The following is a 14,814-nucleotide window of genomic DNA, read 5'->3' on the forward strand; positions in this document are numbered from 1 at the left end:
CCTAACTTCTCTGTGCCTGTTACCTCATCTGTAAAATGGGGATGAAGACCGTGAGCCCCACGGGGGGCAACCTGATCACCTTGTATCCCCTCATCGCTTAGAACAGTGCTCTGCACATAGTAAGCGCTTAATAAATGCCATCATTATTATTTATTATTAAGTCACCTAACTTCTCTGTGCCTCAGTTCCCTCATCTGTAAAATGGGGATGAAGACCGTGAGCCCCACGGGGGGCAACCTGATCACCTTGTATCCCCTCATCGCTTAGAACAGTGCTCTGCACATAGTAAGCGCTTACTAAATGCCATCATTATTATTTATTATTGTCACCTAACTTCTCTGAGCCTCAGTTACCTCATCTGTAAAATGGGGATGAAGACTGTGAGCCCCACGTGGGACAACCTGATCACCTTGTATCCTCCCCAGCGCTTAGAACTATGTGCTTTGCACATAGTAAGCGCTTAATAAATGCCATCATTATTATTTATTATTAAGTCACCTAACTCCTCTGTGCCTCAGTTCCCTCATCTGTAAAATGGGGATTAAGAATGTGAGCCCCGGGTGGGACAATCTGATCACCTTGTAATCCCAAACTGTAATCCAATATGGATTTCCAACATGTAACATCCGACACGTAAGATTTGGATTACAAGTTGTAATCCAACTTGTACTTCCCGAGCGCTTAGTACAGTGCTCTGCACACAGTAAGCGCTCAATAAATACGATTGATTGACTGATTGTAACCTCCCCAGCGCTTAGGACAGTGCTTGGCACATAGTAAGCGCTTAATAAATGCCATTATTATTGAAGCAGCGTGGCTCAGTGGAAAGAGCCCGGGCTTTGGAGTCAGGGGTCATGGGTTCAAATCCCGGCTCCACCAATTATCAGCTGGGTGACTTTGGGCAAGTCACTTCACTTCTCTGGGCCTCAGTTCTCTCATCTGTAAAATGGGGATTAAGACTGTGAGCCCCACGTGGGGCAACCTGATGACTCGTATCCCCCAAGCGCTTAGAACAGTGCTTTGCACATAGTAAGCGCTTAACAAATACCACCATTATTATTATCCGATTAATTCAAATCCAGATTCCTCCTGGGTATCTAATTATAATTATGGTAATTAAGCGCTTACTCTTGTGCCAGGCACTGTACTAAACACTGGGGCGAGTACAAGCAAATTGGGTTGGGCGCAGTCCCTGCCCGATGTGGGGCTGACCGTCTCAATCCCCATTTTCCAGACGAGGTAACTGAGGCCCAGAGAAGTGAAGTGAGTTGCCCAAAGTCACACACACGACAGGTGGCAGAGGCGGGATTAGAACCCATGACTCCCGGGCCCAAGTTCTAGCCATGAAGCCGTGCTGCTTCTGACAAGGTGTCTAGCGAAGGGGGGTTCCAAAGATTCGCGGCAATCCTCCCGGGACGGGAAGAATCGAGGAAGGTAAACATTAGGTTGAGATTTCCACGATTTGAGGGCAGAGTTCGAACTACGGCGAGTAAAGCGCGGCTCAGTGGAAAGAGCCCGGGCTTGGGAGTCAGAGGTCATGAGTTCAAATCCCAAGTCACTTCACTTCTCTGGGCCTCAGTTCCCTCATCTGTAAAATGGGGATTAAGACTGTGAGCCCCATAATGGGACCACCTGATCACCTTGTATCCTCCCCAGCGCTTAGAACAGTGCTTGGCACATAGTAAGTGCTTAACAAATGCCATCATTATTATTATGGGTTCAAACCCCAGCTCTGCCAATTGTCAGCTGTGTGACTGTGGGCAAGTCACTTCACTTCTCTGGGCCTCCGTTCCCTCATCTGGAAAATGGGGATTAAGACTGTGAGCCCCCTGTGGGACAACCTGATAATAATAATAATAATAATAATAATAATAATAATAATGGCATTTGTTAAGAGCTTACTATGTGCAAAGCACTGATCTAAGCACTGGGGAGGTTACAAGGTGATCAGGTTGTCCCACAGGGGGCTCACAGTCTTAATCCCCATTTTACAGATGAGGGAACTGAGGCACAGAGAAGTTAAGTGACTTGCCCAAAGTTACACAGTTGACAATTGGCGGAGCTGGGATTTGAACCCATAACCTCTGACTCCAAAGCCCTGGTTCTTTCTACCGAGCCACGCTGCCTGATCACCTTGTAACCTCCCCAGTGCTTAGAACACTGCTTTGCACATAGTAAGCGCTTAATAAATGCCATTATTATTATTATTATTATTTGTGGCTCGGGGGGGTTCCCCACTCCGTCCAACTGCGGCTGTGGGTTTCTCTGGGACGAGGAGCCCTCGGCGGGGGGCTGTGGCTTAATGCTCCTGAAGGTGATTGGAGGGCACTGGTGTCCCCAGTGTCCTCTCCCCTTCCCCTTATGTTGCCGGCTTGTACTTCCCAAGCGCTTAGTACAGTGCTTTGCACACAGTAAGCGCTCAATAAATACAATTGATTGATTGATTCCCCTGCCGCCGGATGGGCAGGCTCGCTGCCCGGCGTAATAATAATAATAATGATAGCATTTATTAGGCGCTTACTATGTGCAAAGCACTGTTCTAAGTGCTGGGGAGGTTACAAGGTGATCAGGTTGTCCCACGGGGTTCTCACAGTCTTAATCCCCATTTTACAGATGAGGTAACTGAGGCCCAGAGAAGTGAAGTGACTTGCCCAAAGTCACACAGCTGACATGTGGCGGAGTTGGGATTTGAACCCATGACCTCTGCCTCCAAAGCCTGGGCTCTTTCCACTGAGCCACGCTGCTTCTCCACTCTGCTTTTGAAAAGCCCTGTTCTAAGCGCTGGGGAGGTGACAAGGTGATCAGGTTGTCCCACGGGGGGCTCACAGTCTTAATCCCCATTTTCCAGATGAGGTAACTGAGGCCCAGAGAAGTAAAGTGACTTGCCCAAAGCCGCACAGCTGGCGGAGCGGGGCTTTGAACCCGTGACCTCTGCCTCCAAAGCCCGGGCTCTTTCCACTGAGCCACGCTGCTTCTCCACGCTGCTTTTGCAAAGCACTGTTCTAAGCGCTGGGGAGGTGACAAGGTGATGAGGTTGTCCCACAGGGGGCTCACAGTCTACATCCCCATTTGGCAGATGAGGGAACTGAGGCCCAGAGAAGTGAAGTGACTTGCCCAAAGCCGCACAGCTGGCAGAGCTGGGATTTGAACCCGTGACCTCTGCCTCCAAAGCCCGGGCTCTTTCCACTGAGCCACGCTGCTTCTCCATGCTGCTTTTGCAAAGCCCTGTTCTAAGCGCTGGGGAGGTGACAAGGTGATCAGGTTGTCCCACGGGGGGCTTACAGTCTTAATCCCCATTTTCCAGATGAGGTAACTGAGGCCCAGAGAAGTGAAGTGACTTGCCCAAAGCCGCACAGCTGGCGGAGCCGGGATTTGAACCCGTGACCTCTGCCTCCAAAGCCCGGGCTCTTTCCACTGAGCCACGCTGCTTCTCCACGCTGCTTTTGCAAAGCACTGTTCTAAGCACTGGGGAGGTGACAAGGTGATGAGGTTGTCCCACGGGGGGCTCAGTCTTAATCCCCATTTTCCAGATGAGGTAACTGAGGCCCAGAGAAGTGAAGTGACTTGCCCAAAGCCGCACAGCTGACAAGTGGTGGAGCTGGGATTTGAACCCATGACCTCTGCCTCCAAAGCCCAGGCTCTTTCCACTGAGCCATGCTGCTTCTCCACGCTGCTTTTGCAAAGCACTATTCTAAGCGCTGGGGAGGTTACAAGGTGATCAGGGTGTCCCATGGCGGGCTCACAGTCTTAATCCCCATTTTCCAGATGAGGTAACTGAGGCCCAGAGAAGTGAAGTGACTTGCCCAAAGCCGCACAGCTGGTGGAGCTGGAATTTGAACCCATGACCTCTGCCTCCAAAGCCCGGGCTCTTTCCACTGAGCCATGCTGCTTCTCCACGCTGCTTTTGCAAAGCACTATTCTAAGCGCTGGGGAGGTTACAAGGTGATCAGGGTGTCCCACGGGGGGCTCAGTCTTAATCCCCATTTTCCAGATGAGGTAACTGAGACCCAGAGAAGTGAAGTGACTTGCCCAAAGCCGCACAGCTGGCGGAGCCGGGATTTGAACCCGTGACCTCTGCCTCCAAAGCCCGGGCTCTTTCCACTGAGCCACGCTGCTTCTCCACGCTGCTTTTGCAAAGCACTGTTCTAAGCGCTGGGGAGGTGACAAGGTGATCAGGTTGTCCCTCGGGGAGCTCACAGTCTTAATCCCCATTTTCCAGATGAGGGAACTGAGGCCCAGAGAAGTGAAGTGACTTGCCCAAAGCCGCACAGCTGGCGGAGCCGGGCTTTGAACCCATGACCTCTGCCTCCAAAGCCCGGGCTCTTTCCCCTGAGCCACGCTGCTTCTCCACGCTGCTTTTGCAAAGCCCTGTTCTAAGCGCTGGGGAGGTGACAAGGTGATCAGGTTGTCCCACGGGGGGCTCACAGTCGTAATCCCCATTTTCCAGATGAGGGAACTGAGGCCCAGAGAAGTGAAGTGACTTGCCCAAAGCCGCACAGCTGGCGGAGTGGGGCTTTGAACCCATGACCTCTGCCTCCAAAGCCCGGGCTCTTTCCACCAAGTCCCGCCGCTTCTCTGCCAAGGGGACGGTCCTGTCAGCCCCCCAGCATCTGGAGAATATATGTATATATGTATATATGTTTGTACATATTTATTACTCTATTTATTTTACTGGTACATATCTATTCTATTTATTTTATTTTGTTAGTATGTGTGGTTTTGTTCTCCGTCTCCCGCTTTTAGACTGTGAGCCCACTGCTGAGTAGGGACTGTCTCTAGATGTTGCCAACTTGTACTTCCCAAGCGCTTAGTCCAGTGCTCTGCACATAGTAAGCACTCAAATACGATTGATGATGATGATATGTTGCCAACTTGTACTTCCCAAGCGCTTAGTCCAGTGCTCTGCACACAGTAAGCGCTCAATAAATACGATTGATGATGATGATGATATGTTGCCAACTTGTACTTCCCAAGCGCTTAGTCCAGTGCTCTGCACACAGTAAGCGCTCAATAAATACGATTGATGATGATATGTTGCCAACTTGTACTTCCCAAGCGCTTAGTCCAGTGCTCTGCACACAGTAAGCGCTCAATAAATACGATTGATGATGGAGAAACCGCTACCGGCCCGGGTTCCGGTGGCAGAGCCGGGACACGGGGCTGGTCTTATTTCTGGTCGGGTGGGTCGCGAGGGGACGGAGTGTGTCCCCCGCGCCCCACCTCCCCTCGCCCCCCAGCCCGATTTCTGGCCCTATTTGGTGGCCGTCTCCTGACGCACTTGTGTGTGTGTTTGTGTGTTTGTCAGATCTCTTTGTGCCCTTGCAAGGGCGGGCAAGCGGGCAGAGCGCGGGCTTCCTTTCCTGTCTTTCGCCTGGACCGGAATGACCCTGACCGGCCCTTCTGCTTAGGAAACAAGTCAGGGCTGCCCTTGCCCATCTAGCAGCGGGGGGCGGGGGACGTCATCATCATCAATCGTATTTACTGAGCGCTTACTATGTGCAGAGCACTGTACTAAGCGCTTGGGAAGTACAAATTGGCAACATCTAGAGACGGTCCCTACCCAACAGTGGGCTCACAGGGTGGTGGCCTTCTAGCGTTTCTGTCTGAGCAGCTGGGGCGGACCCACAGAGGAGTCTTTTTAGACTGTGAGCCCACTGTTGGGTAGGGACTGTCTCTATATGTTGCCAATTTGGACTTCCCAAGCGCTTAGTACAGTGCTCTGCACATAGTAAGCGCTCAATAAATACGATTGATGATGATGATGATGATGAGTCATTTAGATTCCCCTGCTCTCCCGGGTCACCAGGCCTGGCCTTGGCGGCTAGTATATATATATCTATATCTATATCTATATATATATATATCTATATATATATATCTATATATATATATAAAATTGGCATTTATTAAGCGCTTACTATGTGCAAAGCACCGTTCTAAGCGCTGGGGAGGATACAGGGTGATCAGGTTGTCCCAGGTGGGGCTCACAGTCTTAATCTCTATTTTACAGATGAGGTAATCCCCCCTCATCCCCCCATCTTACCTCCTTCCCTTCCCCACAGCACCTGTATATATGGATATATGCTTGTACATATTTATTACTCTATTTCTTTCAGACTGTGAGCCCACTGTTGGGTAGGGACTGTCTCTATATGTTGCCAATTTGTACTTCCCAAGCGCTTAGTACAGTGCTCTGCACATAGTAAGCGCTCAATAAATACGATTGATGATTATTTATTTATTTATTTTGCTTGTACCTATCCTATTTATTTTATTTTGTTAGTATGTTTGGTTTTGTTCTCTGTCTCCCCCTTTTAGACTGTGAGCCCGCTGTTGGGTAGGGCCTGTCTCTATATGTTGCCAATTTGTACTTCCCAAGCGCTTAGTACAGTGCTCTGCACATAGTAAGCGCTCAATAAATACGATTGATGATGATTTATTTATTTATTTATTGTACCTATCTATTCTATTTATTTTATTTTGTTAGTATGTTTGGTTTTGTTCTCTGTCTCCCCCTTTTAGACTGTGAGCCCGTTGTTGGGTAGGGACTGTCTCTATATGTTGCCAATTTGTACTTCCCAAGCGCTTAGTACAGTGCTCTGCACATAGTAAGCGCTCAATAAAATACGATTGATGATGATGATGATGAGGTAACTGAGGCCCAAAGAAGTGATTTCCCCAAGATCACACAGCAGACATGTGACATCAGACAGCAGTCTTTTAGACTGTGAGCCCACTGTTGGTATGTTGCCAACTTGGATGTCCTAAGCGCTTATAACAGTGCTCTGCACACAGTAAGCGCTCAATAAATACGATTGATGATGTGGCGGAGTCGGGATTCGAACCCATGACCTCTGACTCCAAAGCCCGGGCTCTTCCCACGGAGCCACGCTGCTTCTCCTGGGGGCTATTTTCTGATAACAACTTGGGGGAAGCAGGGATCGCTGCACGGCGGAGTGAATGGAGGACGGGCCCGAGTTCTAATCCTGCCCCCGCCACTTGTCCGCTGTGCGACTTCGGGCAAGTCCCTCCGCTCCCCAAGCACTGAGAACAGCGCCTGACACTTAGAGAGCGCCTAACAAATAACATTATTCTTCTCCGGGCCTCAGGTGCCCTCATCTGTAAAATGGGGATTGAGGCTGTGAGCCCCACATAATAATAATGTTGGTATTTGTTAAGCGCTTCCTATGTGCAAAGCACTGTTCTAAGAGCTGGGGTAGGTACAAGGTAATCAGGTTGTCCCACGGGGGGCTCACAGTCTTCATCCCCATTTTCCAGATGAGGGAACTGAGGCCTAGAGAAGTGAAGTGATTTGCCCAACGTGGCAGAACCGGGATTTGAACCCACGACCTCTGACTCCAAAGCCCGGGCTCTTTCCACCGAGCCACGCTGCTTCCCACATGGGACAGGGACGGTGCCCAACCCGATTAGGTTGTCTCCACCCCAGTGCTTAGTACAGTGCCCGGCACATAGTAAGCACTTAGCAAGTGTCACGGTGATTCCTAGACAGGCGACGTGCCAATCTCAGTTGGGCCTCGCGTGCTTCCTCCTGAACTAGCGATACCCTTCGAATCAATCAATCGTATTTATTGAGCGCTTACTATGTGCACAGCACTGTACTAAGCGCTTAGCACTGTCGAACAAACTGAGAAGACACAGAGAAGCAGCGTGGCTCAGTGGAAAGAGCCCGGGCTTTGGAGTCAGAGGTCATGGGTTCAAATCCCGCTCCACCACATGTCTGCTGTGTGATCTTGGGCAAGTCACTTCACTTCTCTGGGCCTCAGTTCCCTCATCTGTAAAATGGGGATTAAGACTGTGAGCCCCACGTGGGACAACTTGATCTCCTTGTATCCTCCCCAGCGCTTAGAACAGTGCTTTGCACATAGTAAGCGCTTAACAAATGCCAATTATTATTATTATTATTATTAACTGGGGAGCCAAACCCCAACTTCCCTCTTGCCAGGCAACCAGAAGCCCTGGTCTAAGAGGAAGGGTGGCCAGAGAAGCAGCGTGGCTCAGTGGAAAGAGCCCGGGCTTTGGAGTCAGAGGTTGTGGGTTCGAATCCCGGCTCCACCACAATTCTGCTGTGTGACCTTGGGCAAGTCACTTCACTTCTCTGAGCCTCAGTTCCCTCATCTGTAGAAATGGGGATTCAGACTGTGAGCCCTACGTGGGACAACTTTCTGTAAAAATGGGGATTAGGACTGTGAGCCCCACGTGGGACAACTTGATCACATTGTATCCCCCCCAGCGCTTAGAACAGTGCTTTGCACATAGTAAGCGCTTAACAAATGCCAATTATTATTATTATTATTATTATTAACTGGGGAGCCAAACCCCAACTTCCCCCTTGCCAGGCAACCAGAGGCCCTGGTCTAAGAGGAAGGGTGGCCAGAGAAGCAGCGTGGCTCAGTGGAAAGAGCCCGGGCTTTGGAGTCAGAGGTCGTGGGTTCGAATCCTGACTCCACCACAAGTCTGCTGTGTGACCTTGGGCAAGTCACTTCACTTCTCTGAGCCTCAGTTCCCTCATCTGTAAAAATGGGGATTAAGACTGTGAGCCCCACGTGGGACAACCTGATCACCCTGTATCATCAATTGTATTTATTGAGCGCTTACTATGTGCAGAGCACTGTACTAAGCGCTTACTAAGCTGTATCCTCCCCAGCGCTTAGAACAGTGCTTTGCACATAGTAAGCGCTTAACAAATGCCAATTATTATTACTATTATTAACTGGGGAGCCAAACCCCAACTTCCCCCTTGCCAGGCAACCAGAGGCCCTGCTCTAAGAGGAAGGGTGGCCAGAGAAGCAGCGTGGCTCAGTGGAAAGAGCCCGGGCTTTGGAGTCAGAGGTCGTGGGTTCGAATCCCGGCTCCACCACAAGTCTGCTGTGTGCCCTTGGGCAAGTCACTTCACTTCTCTGAGCCTCAGTTCCCTCATCTGTAAAAATGGGGATTAGTACTGTGAGCCCCACGTGGGACAACCTGATCACATTGTATCCCCCCCAGCGCTTAGAACAGTGCTTTGCACATAGTAAGCGCTTAACAAATGCCAATTATTATTATTATTATTATTATTAACTGGGGAGCCATACCCCAACTTCCCTCTTGCCAGGCAACCAGAGGCCCTGGTCTAAGAGGAAGGGTGGCCATTAGGCCAAGAAACTCTCGGCTGAGGCGGAGGGTGGGGTGTGTGTTATGGATGACAGAGACAAAAGGCTTATTAAGGAAGTCACGTTTGCCTATAACGAAGCTTGCCTCGAAACCTTCCAATACCCGAATCTGTACTGCCACTTTGTGGGTTCCTTCGGTGGGGATCATTATCATCATCATCAATCGTATTTATTGAGCGCTTACTGTGTGCAGAGCACTGGACTAAGCGCTTGGGAAGTACAAACTGGCAACATATAGAGACGGTCCCTACCCAACAGTGGGCTCACAGTCTAAAAGGGGGAGACAAAACCAAACACACTAACAAAATAAAATAGATAGGTACAAGTAAAATAAATAAATAAATAGAGTAATAAATATGTACAAACATATATACAGGCGCTGTGGGGAAGGGAAGAAGGTAAGATGGGGGGGATGGAGAGGGGGACAAGGGGGAGAGGAAGGAAGGGGCTCAGTCAAGTACGGACCAACGAAAGCTATGTTTCTCCCGAAAGGATTTGGAAGATTTTCGCCACTGGCAACATATAGAGACGGTCCCTACCCAACAGTGGGCTCACAGTCTAAAAGGGGGAGACAAAACCAAACACACTAACAAAATAAAATAGATAGGTACAAGTAAAATAAATAAATAGAGTAATAAATATGTACAAACATATATACAGGCGCTGTGGGGAAGGGAAGAAGGTAAGATGGGGGGGATGGAGAGGGGGACAAGGGGGAGAGGAAGGAAGGGGCTCAGTCAAGTACGGACCAACGAAAGCTATGTTTCTCCCGAAAGGATTTGGAAGGAGACTTTCGCCACTGGCAACATATAGAGACAGTCCCTACCCAACAGTGGGCTCACAGTCTAAAAGGGGGGGACAAAACCAAACATACTAACAAAATAAAATAAATAGAATAGATAGGTACAAGTAAAATAAATAGAGTAATAAATATATACAAACATATATATACATTATATATATATATATATATATATATATATATATATATATATATATATATATATATATATACACAGGTGCTGTGGGGAAGGGAAGGAAGTAAGATGGGGGGATGGAGAGAGGGATGAGGGGGAGAGGAAGGAAGGGGCTCAGTCAAGTACGGACCAAAGAAAGCTATATTTCTCCCGAAAGGATTTGGAAGGAGACTTTAGCCACTGGCAACATATAGAGACAGTCCCTACCCAACAGTGGGCTCACAGTCTAAAAGGGGGAGACAAAACCAAACATACTAACAAAATAAAATAAATAGAATAGATAGGTACAAGTAAAATAAATAGAGTAATAAATATGTACAAACATATATACATATATACAGGTGCTGTGGGGAAGGGAAGGAGGTAAGATGGGGGGGATGGAGAGGGGAACGAGGGGGAGAGGAAGGAAGGGGCTCAGTCAAGTACGGACCAAAGAAAGCTATATTTCTCCTGAAAGGATTTGGAAGGAGACTTTCGCCTCCAGTCGGGTAGGGCCGTCAGGCGGGTAGCGCAGGTCCGCCGGTTCGGTCAGTAACTGGGGAGTGGAAGGTTTAAATCAACAGGAGCGGCTTCAATGCCATTAGTGTTGACTTTCCTTTAAAAGCCAAGGCACAGCTCCAACTCCCCGAAAGGCCTTTCTCCTTGCCTCACCCCTATCCGGGAACTGGGCTGGGAGTTTCCCGAGCCGGTCGGAGCAGCGCCTGGAATTAAATCCAAGCTAGCGGGGTGGCCCAGCTCTTTCCCTCCAGCCTAAATGAGATGAGGTGAGCCTAAATGAGGATACGGGGTGATCGGGTTGTCCTAGAGAAGCAGCGGGGCTCAGTGGAAAGAGCCCGGGCTTTGGAGTCGGAGGTCGTGGGTTCAAATCCCGGCTCCGCCAACTGTCAGCTGGGTGACTTCGGGCAAGTCACTTCATCATCATCATCAATCGTATTTATTGAGCGCTTACTATGTGCAGAGCACTGTACTAAGCGCTTGGGAAGTACAAATTGGCAACATATAGAGACAGTCCCTACCCAACAGTGGGCTCACAGTCTAAAAGGGGGAGACAGAGAACAAAACCAAACATACTAACAAAATAAAATAAATAGAATAGATAGGTACAAAATAAATAAATAGAGTAATAAATATGTACAAACATATATACATATATACAGGTGCTGTGAGGAAGGGAAGGAGGTAAGATGGGGGGATGGAGAGGGGGACGAGGGGGAGAGGAAGGAAGGGGCTCAGTCGGGGAAGGCCTCCTGGAGGAGGTGAGCTCCACTCACCTTCACTTCATCATCATCATCATCATCAATCGTATTTATTGAGCGCTTACTATGTGCAGAGCACTATACTAAGCGCTTGGGAAGTACAAATTGACAACACATAGAGACAGTCCCTACCCAACAGTGGGCCCACAGTCTAAAAGGGGGAGACGTTCCCTCATCTGTCAAATGGGGATGAAGACTGGGAGCCCCCCGTGGGACAACCTGATCACCTTGTCACCTCCCCAGCGCTTAGAAGAGTGCTTTGCACATAGTAAGCGCTTAATAAATGCTATCATTATTATTATTAAATGGGGTTTGGGCTGGCTCCGTCCGTCTGTCTCTCGGAAACTTTGGTCACTTCTTCGGCGTAGACAAAAAACAACGAACAGTTGCCCGATTTCTCTCTCCCCCCTCGGCCCTTGAGCAGAGATTCCTTAGCTTTAACCCTGCTCTGTTCGGCAAAAGGTGGTGAAACCAGTTCCACTGACCACCCTCCGCGTAAATATCTTCCCTCCACCCACCTTGCAGGTCTCCACGTCCCGCTCCGGGTGCGGTTAGGAAGCGGAGGCGGATTTCGGCCCAGGCCGGGGACTTGCCACTCTGCCATTCATTCATTCAATCGTATTTATTGAGCGCTTACTGTGTGCAGAGCACTGGACTGAGCGCTTGGGAAGGACAAGTTGGCAACACAGAGAGACGGTCCCTACCCAACAGTGGGCTCACACTCTAGAAGGGGGAGACAGAGAACAAAACCAAACGTATTAACAAAATAAATAGAATAGATATGTACAAGTAAAATAGAGTAATGAATATGTACAAACATATATACAGGTATATATTCATTCAGTCGTATTTATTGAGCGCTTACTGTGTGCAGAGCGCTGGACTAAGCGCTTGGGAAGTACAAGTTGGCAACATCTAGAGACCAGTCCACCACTCTACCAGAAGCAGCGTGGCTCAGCGGAAAAGAGACCGGGCTTTGGAGTCCGAGGCCATGGGTTCAAATCCCGGCTCCGCCAATTGTCAGCTGTGTGACTTTGGGCAAGTCACTTCACTTCTCCGGGCCTCAGTTCCCTCATCTGTCAAATGGGGAGGAAGACTGGGAGCCCCCCGCGCGGGACAATCTGATTACCTTGCAACCTCCCCAGCGCTTAGAACAGTGCTTTGCACATAGTAAGCGCTTAATAAAATGCCGTCATTATTATTATTATTACCCAAAAAGGGGGAGAGGATCGTACCCGTCTCCCAAAAGCCTACCCTCACACCGCCGGCCTGGAGCGTCCGGGGCCGGGCTTACGGCGAGAAGGAGAGGAGAAGTGAGCTGAAGTTTTCTCCCTTTTAGACTGTGAGCCCACTGTTGGGTAGGGACCGTCTCTATATGTTGCCAACTTGTACTTCCCAAGCGCTTAGTACAGTGCTCTGCACGCAGTAAGCGCTCAATAAATACAATTGATGATGATGATGATGTTATTTTGTACTCTCCCAAGCACGTGGTTGGCGCGGGAGGTGGGAGGGAGGAGGGTTGGCCCCTTTTAATAATAATAATAATAATCAGCATTTGTTAAGCGCTTACTATGTGCAAAGCACTGTTCTAAGCGCTGGGGAGGATACAGGGTGATCAGGTTGTCCCATGTGGGGCTCACAGTCTTCATCCCCATTTTACAGATGAGAGAACTGAGGCCCAGAGAAGTTAAGTGACTTACCCAAGATCACACAGCACACATGTGGCGGAGTCGGGATTCGAACCCATGATCCTTTTGCCTCTCTCCTTGGCAGGGGGAGAGGGGTTTTACTGCAGCTGTCCTGCTCGAAGGGGAGGAGAAACAGTTCCAGCTCCTGCTTCGCTTTCACAGTCTTTTTAGACTGTGAGCCCACTGTTGGGTAGGGACCGCCTCTATATGTTGCCAACTTGTCCTTCCCAAGCGCTTAGTACAGTGCTCTGCACACAGTAAGCGCTCAATAAATACGATTGATGGTGATGATGATCAGCCTGCCGCCAGCGGTCGGCTTCTACCCCGGCCCAGTGAGGCAGAGGAGAAGGAGCTTGCTGCTCTTAATAATAACAAGAAGCAGTTGCCCCAGTGCTTAGTACAGTGCCTGGCACATAATAAGCACTTAAATACCTTTTCTAGCCTGTGAGCCCGCTGTTGGGTAGGGACTGTCTCCATGTGTTGCCGACTTGTACTTCCCAAGCGCTGAGTCCAGTGCTCTGCACACAGTAAGCGCTCAATAAATACGATTGATTGATTTTCTTAAAAAGAAAGCACTTGGGAGAGGGCAGTACAACATGTTTTGCTGTCTGTCTCCCTCTTCTAGACCGTGAGCCCGTTGTTGGGTAGGGACCGTCTCTAAAAGTTGCTGACTTGTACTTCCCAAGCGCTTAGTACAGTGCTCTGCACACAGTAAGCGCTCAATAAATACGATTGATGATTGATTTTCGTAAAAAGAAAGCCCTTGGGAGAGGGCAGTACAACGTGTTTTGTTGTCTATCTCCCCCTTCTAGACCGTTAGCCCATTGTTGGGTAGGGACCGTCTCTAAAGGTTGCTGACTTGTACTTCCCAAGTGCTTAGTACAGTGCTCTGCACACAGTAAGCGCTCAATAAATACGATTGATTTTCTTAAAAAGAAAGCACTTGGGAGAGGGCAGTACATGTTTTGTTGTCTATCTCCCCCTTCTAGACCATGAGCCCGTTGTTGGGTAGGGACCGTCTCTAAAGGTTGCTGATTTGTACTTCCCAAGCGCTTAGTACAGTGCTCTGCACACAGTAAGCGCTCAATAAATATGATTGATGATTGATTTTCGTAAAAAGAAAGCACTTGGGAGAGGGCAGTACAACATGTTTTGCTGTCTATCTCCCCCTTCTAGACCGTGAGCCCGTTGTTGGGTGGGGAACGTCTCTAAAAGTTGCTGACTTGTACTTCTCAAGCGCTTAGTACAGTGCTCTGCACATAGTAAGTGCTCAATAAATACGATTGAATGAATGAATGAATAACGATGGGATTTGTTCAGTGCTTACTGTGTGTCAAGCACCATTCTAAGCTCTGGGGTAATAATAATAATGATGGCATTTATTAAGCGCTTACTATGTGCGAAGCACTGTTCTAAGCGCTGGGGAGGTTACGAAGTGATCAGGTTGTCCCACGGGGGGCTCACAGTCTTCATCCCCATTTTACAGATGATGTAACTGAGGCACAGAGAAGTGAAGTGACTTGCCCATAGTCACCCAGCTGACAATTGGCGGAGCCGGGATTTGAACCCCTGACCTCTGCCTCCAAAGCCCGGGCTCTTTCCACTGAGCCACGCTGCTTCTCATCATCATCAATCGTATTTATTAAGCGCTCACTGTGTGCAGAGCACTGTACTAAGCGCTTGGGAAGTGCTTCTCTGGGGGAAACACGGTCCCTGTCCCACG

The sequence above is a fragment of the Tachyglossus aculeatus genome, chromosome 11 (assembly GCF_015852505.1).
Source record: "Tachyglossus aculeatus isolate mTacAcu1 chromosome 11, mTacAcu1.pri, whole genome shotgun sequence".
Taxonomy (NCBI): Eukaryota; Metazoa; Chordata; class Mammalia; order Monotremata; family Tachyglossidae; genus Tachyglossus; species Tachyglossus aculeatus.